Genomic DNA, 8462 nt, shown 5'->3' with positions numbered 1-8462 from the left:
CTTTCCTTTCTCTGCTTGCATTCAGACCATCAGAGCCATTCCTGCGTGTTAATCCAACTTTTATTATTTATTTGTTGATATCATGTTACTGTCCACTTGTCCACATGTCTACTGTCCCTGTTGGCGGAGACTAATCATGGGCCACTCACTTGTCTTCCTTTGTAGTTTTTTGTGTAAGTTTTTGGTGTTTTCCCTCATAAGGCAAAACTTCTCATTAAAAAAAAAAAAAAAAGAAAAATGTAGAAATCAGCAAAAAAGAAAAACATTACCCATGGGTATACTCAACAATAACTTCCACTAAAGTTTCATTTATTTTCTTTTCATCTTTGATTCTGTGTGGTGAGTTTTATAGTTATGATCATATACAATAGCATAGTTTATAAATACTATTTTTATATCTTCTGCAGAAATGTGGTTGGAGATATCTTCTTTTAAGTACATACTCCCCCATGAGCCAATCAAGGCTCTGGTGCCTGGACATGGGCCTTGTTGGCTTTGGTCTCAGTGAAGGACACAGGGGTGTTAGGCATGTCAGGTAAACTGTGCTGGGCTAGGTTGGGGGCCACGGTCTCTGGCATCTCCCTTAACTCTCACTGACACACCTGCATGCCCAGGAACCCCATGGGTTCCTTCATCTCCACAATATTTCTGATTTGAGCCATTCCTATCTTCCTAATCAGTGTTCAGAGCTGAACCCCTGAACACTCCATGGTTGTATGTCACTTTTTGTAGATTTGCTTTTTTTTTTTTTTTTTTTTTGGAAGACAGACTCCATAGTTTTCATCAGATTCTCAAAGATATACATGATCCAGAAATTCACGAACCCTTTGTCTACCATTAATGATAGAGAGCATCCCATCCTGCAGACGCCTCTGCCCTCTGGTTTCCAGCCTCTGGTTCTCCAGCCCTGGCCAAGGAGAACAACCAGCAAAAGAAACCAATTTATCCCCTCTTCCTCCAGTTTTTTTTTTTTTTTTAACTTTTGTTTTCATTTTTGAGGTCTGATGCACATTATTCTAAACTGTTAAAAGGGGTGAGAACCTTCCCACACAGAAGAAAATGGAATTGGTATGCAAAGTAGACCCAGTCTTGAATAATTAATTCTGATTTGCATGTTCAGATGAGCCTGAGAGCTGCCCTGGCAGCCAAGAGGGAATTCATATGCAGGAAGGTGGAGCTTGGCATGCCCAGTGGGGGAGATTTGGAACCTCCACTGTCTTTCTCAAGTCAATTCTTTGGCTTAGTGGAGCTATGAAAACCCAGGGCAATGAAGAATTGAGGCTCAGGATGGGGAAGTGTCTTACCCAAACTCACACAGCAAATTAGTAACAGGAAATATCACAGAGTGTTTAATAGCAAGGGCTCAAGGACTCTTGGACCACTGACATTCTAATCCCATTGCTTACAGTTATGTGACCTTGGCAAGGTACTTAACTTCTTAAGACCTCAGTTTCCTCGTCTGTAAAATGGGGGGGGGGGTAAATAAACCCTCACATGTTTGTTGCAAGCATTCAATTCAATGTGCCTGATGGTTATGAGCATGGTAGAAATGGTGCTTGCTCTTGTGACCCTTACTATCAAGATCTCTCTATTCCTCCTCCTCTTCCTCATCTTTAATGGCAGAACTATAATTAGAACCCAGACTTCCTTATCAGCACAATTTATGTTCATTAAAGCACTGTAGGGCCTTCTGTGAGTCTTAGTTCCTGCCCCTGCTAATTACCCTCGGATACTATTGCCAGGTAACAACAACGATGATAATACTAGTACCATATTATACTCAGTGGACTCCTCCCCAGGTACTTTGCTAAGCACTCAACTTATGTTTAGGTCCCTAGGAGTGATGGCTCACAAGGGTCCTGGACCCCAATGTTGAGGATGAAGAGGTGGCCTTGTGGGATGAGATTTTCCTGGAGGGTCTGATAAGCAGAGGCTCTAGAGGTTGGAGCCTGACCAGAGCATACTCCCTTCCTTCAGCCTGGCTGCAGAGAGGGCCACTCAGATCATCCAAGTGCTCAGCAGCAGTCTGACTACCTGGTGGTCTGCAAGTCTGAGACCCACTGAAGCTCAATGAGAATGGAAACCAACAGACCCCAGATATGCATCCTAAAAAGGGGTCTATGTCCTTCCACTGCTTCCACTCTCTGAATAGAAAAGAGGTCCCATGGAGGAAAGACTGACTCAGTGTTGGACAAGTGGGTGAAAACTCTAGAGACAGATTTTAATTCTATAGAATAATAACTCTCTATAAAGATAGAATGAACATCATTGAGATAAATTTGCAGATACCGATAGTTTTTTTGGTTTTAAAAAGGTTTTATCTTTAAGGTTTTAAGTAATCCCTACACCCAACCTGTGGTTCAAACCCACAATCTTGAGATCAAGAGTCACACGCTCCACTGACTGAGCCAGCCAGGCACCTGAACACTGATAGTTTTTTAAACCGGCCCTTGAGATACTGCGAAGAGATTGGACAAGATGATTCTTGAGGTCCACAGATCTCTGGGAATCTCTCTCCTAAGTCTCCAGGCTGGATGATGAGCCCTTTTGCCTTCAGGAAGCACAGAACTAGGTCTTCTCTCTACACTCTGTAAGATTCAGGAGGCTCCAGTCTAAGGGAGCTGAACTGCCCGCCCCCCATAGTCCTGATAAAAGGCAATCAACCCTTTTTTCTATATCATGAACCCCAAACTGGAAGGACCTTTGCAGATGTGCTAACCCCTTTGGGCCCAGGGATTTATTATCAGAGGGAGCAGAACAAGGGAAACAATACTGGACTTTGAGGCAGACATCCTACATTCAAATCTCAACACTACACTCATGTTTTCTAACTTTGGGCAACTTTCTAGACCTCTCTGCATCTCAGATTTCTTGGGGTCTTGTTACCCACTTGCTGCATCATAAAGAGTAGAGATAATGCCTGTGTGGTGCCTGGCACAGCATAGTGAATTCTGTAATATGCACATTATGGATGTACATGTTTACAAGGAGGTGGTGCAGACTAAATGAGAGAGCACAGGGGGAAAGCATAAACGTCACTTTCCTTTCCCCAAGCCCTTTTGGTGTGTCAAGTGGGTCTGCGTCCTCTCATGCATCAGTCCAAGTAAACTAATAGCTTTCTTCAAGAAGTCTCTATTTCTGCTGCTCCTGAAAAGGATGCCAAGCTGGGACTATGATGCTGACAGAGGATTTGGGTAATGCCAAGAGAAGAGGGCCTTCCGAATAGTGATGACATTGCCTGCTGATTGATGTATGGGGACGTTGTAAGCATCTGTTGTAAGACCTCATGTTTCTGGAGCCCTGGGGCAATTTCTTGTTCCGGAAGACATATTTGGAAGTAGAAAAAGTGAGAACCAAAAGAAGCGACCCTGCCCTTTACAACCCCATTCTCTCTGCTTCAATTCCTCATCTCTAAAATGAGGACAGTAAATTCTGCTTAGGATTCTGATAAGGACTCTATGAGATCAGCTAGTGGAAATATCTAGCCCAACGCCTCGTTGGCACTCAGTATATGCTAGGGAATCTGAACCTGGATAGTTGAGCTTTCTGGATAGCCTAGAGCTAACTCTTTAAGTATTCAAATCTTTAAAAAAATTATTTAGCTACGGATCTTAGTGTCTTTCTTTAGTTGAACTTTCTGGATAGCTAAGAGCCAACCCTTTAAGTATTCAAATCTAAAAAAAAAAAAAAATTTAGCTACAGATCTTAGTGTCTTTCTTTAGCAGTGTCTTTCTTTAGTCTATGATTTAACCTTGTCCTAGGAACTCAGGATCATCATTAGGTGAGTATCAACCAGTACTCAGACATACTCCTGGGAAGATAGGTAGGACTGTTTGCCACCATGATAAATGGAACCAGAACAAATTTCTACCTCATCATTCCTGTTGATGCATCTCTGAATAGTAGTTTTCTCTACAATTTTAATTGACCGCCTCTCGCCTTCTGTAGCTTGGGATAAACAACATCCAAGAATTTTGTGAGTAAAATGTGTTTCCACATGCCAGAGGGCTCCCCATGGATAAAATACATGGGTTTGTGACAGCTCATTTGGCCAGTTCCCATCTTGATTACTTTCTTCCTTGTACCTGGATGTGCTCTGGACCCACAGAGTGTAAGTAATGACCTATTGTCCAACTGGAAAACAAACTGTGGAACCTTACACTGCTCTGATGCAGCTTGTCTGAGAAGCACAGAGGCAGCCGTGGAGCAACGCTAACTTCTTGACTCTGTATTTTAACCATACTAGTGTCAGGAGGTGTGCTTTTGTGTCCATACACATGTGCACGATTATGTATCGCTGAAATACAGCTAGGTTCAGAAGTGACTGAACTTGGTTGACTTATATATGGCTGATACTCTTCCTTCTAGGATAAGGTTTTTTGGAAACCCCTGACCTGAAAATTCCTAAGCTACTGAGCTTGTGCGTAAAATCAGAGGGTAAATTCGTCTTCCATTAGCCTCTGGGAAGTTCTGTGCCTCTGTAAATATGAACCTCTGGCAGTCATGGGTATGTGAAAGCTTGATTTGCAGACTTGGGTTAGAGTAGAAATGTCGGTAACAGTTCTTTAAACCGAGTTCCTGCCCTAAGCCTTCCAAAGTCATGGCCCTCTGCTCTCTGGTTGCCTCATTTACAATCGAGAGGAGTGGTGTCTGGTTTTGAGATATTTCCTGCCACGGAGTGCTATGATTCTCAGACACGGAGGCCTGGGCATACAGAAGGACATGCACACATGTGTTTCTCAAAGCACACACACAAGCGCATGCACACAGACCCCAGACAAAATCCAACTGCCATGCACGCGGTACATACATGCGCACAAAGGCATTCAGGTACAGCTTCTTCCTCTGGCTCCCTTTCTTTGCCTGGTTAACTCCTCCTCATCTTCAAGTCCAGTTGAAGCTCCCCTTCTTCCGAAAAGTCTTTCCTAATTGCCCTTCATTTATGTTCTGTGCCTCTGCTTTACACACCCAAAATATTCTTTCCTTTCCCCATCTTAGCACTTAACATGCTTTGCTGTGATTGGATAGTAGTTGATGTATAGAGAGTGCCCCCCACCCCGCACCTCAGACCATAGTCCCTTGAATAGAGATGCTTTTAGAGATTTTATGACCACTGTAACTTCACATTACCCAGTATAATAGATGCTCAATTAAAATCATGGAATAGTCATATAAACCCAAACAAGCCCACAAAATCATTCCCACATGTACATTCTTAAAGATAAAATTGTGTACGCAAATATGATCTATGCACAGAGGAATGAGTTTATGCACGGTTATCCCGACTCCCCCGCCACCCCAGATCCATGCGCATAAGGTAGACACACACTCCCCCAGGCACAGAGATGCAAACATAGAGAACAGGCCCACCTGGGTACTATCATACCCACCAGCAAAACACACACACACACACACACACACACACACACCTCAAGGAAGATATTTTCTTTGCACTTTTACTCACAACCTGCGCATGCAAATTGGATTTTCAGAACGTTCTAATCCTTTGTTGACATTTATTAAGACAAAACAGAGGTGGGCAGACACAGCCTTTTGGCTGGGTGGATGCATCTTTGCTGCGATGTAATGTCAGAAACTGTTGATGCAGAATTAATGCTCACTTTTACGAGTTTATCTTATGTCATAGAGTTGAAAAAAACCTCGGTGTAAATATTCATCATACGGCTTAATTGGTTTGATGTACCGTAGCAACAAGCACAGCGCCAGACGCTTGCTATGGAGGCCTCCGCGTTGTTTCAAAGTCTTTATTATTATGACAGCAAAGTCTTGTTCATTAAAGTTTCACAATCCATTTTCATTAGGTTGAAGCTGAGTCTGTAAATGAACAGTTGCTCTGAAAAATCAAGCCCTCACAGTTCTCGCTGGGGAGGCAGCGCGTCTGTATTAATTATCAGGACGCTGGTGTCGATCGACGATGTTAATTGCACTGATGGCTCGTTATTTGGGGAATTGCCATGCATTTCATGCAGGGATAATAAAAATGAATTTTTAAACAAAGAGACTTAAAATAATATCGAATCTGCAGAGAATACCAACATCAAAGGCGTATCTCAAAGCTTTGAATTTTATCTTTGTGGTCCAAAATGTTAAAGAGGCGCCCGCAATGCAGTTGGTTCCAGTTTGCAGTGAAGGAAAACAAAACAAGAGTTAATTAACTGTTATTACAAACCTTTTCAACTTTAATTTGACTTTCAAATATTAGCATTTATCTATGAACTGTGCTTCTGGGTTTGACAAATTAGTTTTCACAGAACAAGTTTAATTAGGCGTCATTGTGCTTTTATGTCAGTTTTCAGAGCTCCAGACAATGAATGGATTAACTTATTAAAAGTCATCTGTTTAAAAGACTTTGTCGAATGGCAAATGGGTGGGCAAAGTTGCTTGGCTTTGCAGGGAGATGGGGAAAATGATATTGCTGGTTGGGTGTCAGGGGGGTTGTAGATCAGATGAAAAGAGGCTTGGCCTCCCCACCAGCCGGGGATGGTGGGCACCTCCACCTCCACCTTCGTGCCCCCTCGGGAAGTGAGGGATCTGTGATCACTTACCGACACGGTGCCTAGGACGGTGGAGTGGAGGAAAGCCCTGTCCCTACTGCAGAGGAAGGGAATGACCCAGAGAGCCTTTACCATAGCATTTAGGGTCTGTTCACACAGCAGGCTGCAGTTGACCACGCATTATATCGTGTGATTCTCTAATTCGGAGGTCAGCACACGTTTTCTGTAGGAGACATATGGTCTATGTCACAATGCTCGCCCTCCCATTGTCGTGTGGAAACAGTCACAGATGGTAGGTGAACAAATAGGAGTTGCTCTGTCCCAATAAAACTTTATTTATAAAAACAGGAGATGGTTCGGGGGTGGGGGACGTCCTTGGCCTGGGGATGTGGTTTGCTGACACCTGCTGTAGTTGAAAGTCATGGGTCGGACTGGCGGCAGCAAGCAGAATCCATTCAACCAAAGGAAGTCTGTCTTCTGTCAGTAAGAGTGTTATACTTAAGACGGCATCCCTCCCTCTGTCGCACTGTCTCTTTGCCAGGCTCTGCTTTCTTGGCACATGTACATGTGTTATATATTTCTTTCTCTTTTTTTTTTTTTTGGTATTATATATTTCATTTGTATTCTGTTTGTATCTCCCAAATGGGATACAAGTGCCATGAAAGTAGGGCCTTGGTCCGTGGCGGTTTCTGTGGTCTACCCAGCACCTGGCGCAGCACCCGCACAGGACAGGTGCTCAGTAACTCATCGGATGAGTTGAGCCAGGCACTGGGAAGGAAGGTAATGTTTTCCCTGGAGATGCTCAATATCCAGTCCAGTCATACTGTAAGTGGTCGCAAAAGAGTGTGCTAAAAGCTGGGACAGTGACCTTGACCACCAAGTTAAGGCTGTTGGCTGTTATTCCATGGGTGATGGGGTTGACATGGAGGCCCTTGGGACAGGGGAGGAACAGCCTGGATTTATGCATAAATATCTCTGCTTATTACCCTAGGGACCATAAGGGACCTAGGTAAGGTGTTCCTGTCTGGGTAGGGATCCGAGTGGCTCTCCCCTTCCCAGTGTGGCCTGTTAGGGTAGAGCATGCTGCAGCACGGAGAATTGCCTTCCAGGTCTGGTCCTTGCTGCCACCCCAGAACTGCTCACACAGGCCTGGGGGTGGGTGGAGTTTCAGGGCCAGGACTTGGGGGAGGCAAGGGAAGAAAGCAGGGTGCAACACCGAAGGGCCTCCACCTGCACACACCAGAGAGGGAGCACCTCCTTATAGGTCGTGCTCCGGGCCCCCCGCCGGCCCTACTCTAGTCCCCACCCTGGGGAGGCGGCCGATCCACAAGGGAAATGGACTAAGTGGCCAGGCCTTTTGGCTGCCGTTCAGAATAGAGAAGCGGAGATGGGAACCTGGACTTGCCTGGGTGTGAACCATGGGAAGAACACTAGACCCCGGCCAGGGGGCTCTTAAGAAAGGAGAAGGGAAAAGAGATCAATCCCCAAATTCCAGCCCCAGGGCCATCGCTGCTCCCCCACCTCTGGATTCTGCATCTCCAACTTCTCACATCTGGGCTCAGGGTCCTTGTGTCCCCTCTTGTGTTGATTCAGCCTGCTTGTGCATCCAACCAGAGGGTACACTGGGCAGGCATGACTGAAACGGCTTTGGTTTACCTCTACTTGCTAGACGTGATAAGCTTCTGGGGCCTGTACATGGTGCTCTGCCTGGGCTCTCTGCTAAGCGTCTATCTGCCCCTCCTTTCAGTTCCCCTCCCCTGGGGTTGTCTACACTCAGAGCTTGGCTTTGGCTTAGCTGGGGCCCACCCTGGACTCCCTTGGGATGGGCTATCATCCTTAGGTCATCCCTCCTGAGGATGGTTGCCCACCCCCCTGACCCTCTATACTGGATTCCCCTCCCCGGGATCGTGTGTCCCAGTAGGAGTTGTCCTACTTACCGGTTCCTTT

The 8462-nt window shown here is 45.2% G+C and overlaps 1 long non-coding RNA gene across 2 annotated transcripts in view; it reads left to right on the top strand.

The window, feature by feature from the left end:
* Positions 1 to 3014: 3014 nt before the first annotated feature.
* The window catches only part of LOC144295258 (uncharacterized), a 39598-nt gene continuing 34150 nt past the window's right edge, over positions 3015 to 8462 (top strand). For both annotated transcript variants that reach the window (XR_013362594.1, XR_013362593.1), the window contains exon 1: positions 3015 to 3346. This is a non-coding gene — a long non-coding RNA (uncharacterized LOC144295258). The remainder of the gene's footprint in view (positions 3347 to 8462) is intronic.

This window comes from Canis aureus, chromosome 23, assembly GCF_053574225.1.
Source record: "Canis aureus isolate CA01 chromosome 23, VMU_Caureus_v.1.0, whole genome shotgun sequence".
NCBI classification, from domain to species: Eukaryota; Metazoa; Chordata; class Mammalia; order Carnivora; family Canidae; genus Canis; species Canis aureus.
The sequence above is the reverse complement of the archived record's forward strand: the minus strand, read 5'-3'. Positions and strand labels throughout refer to the sequence as shown.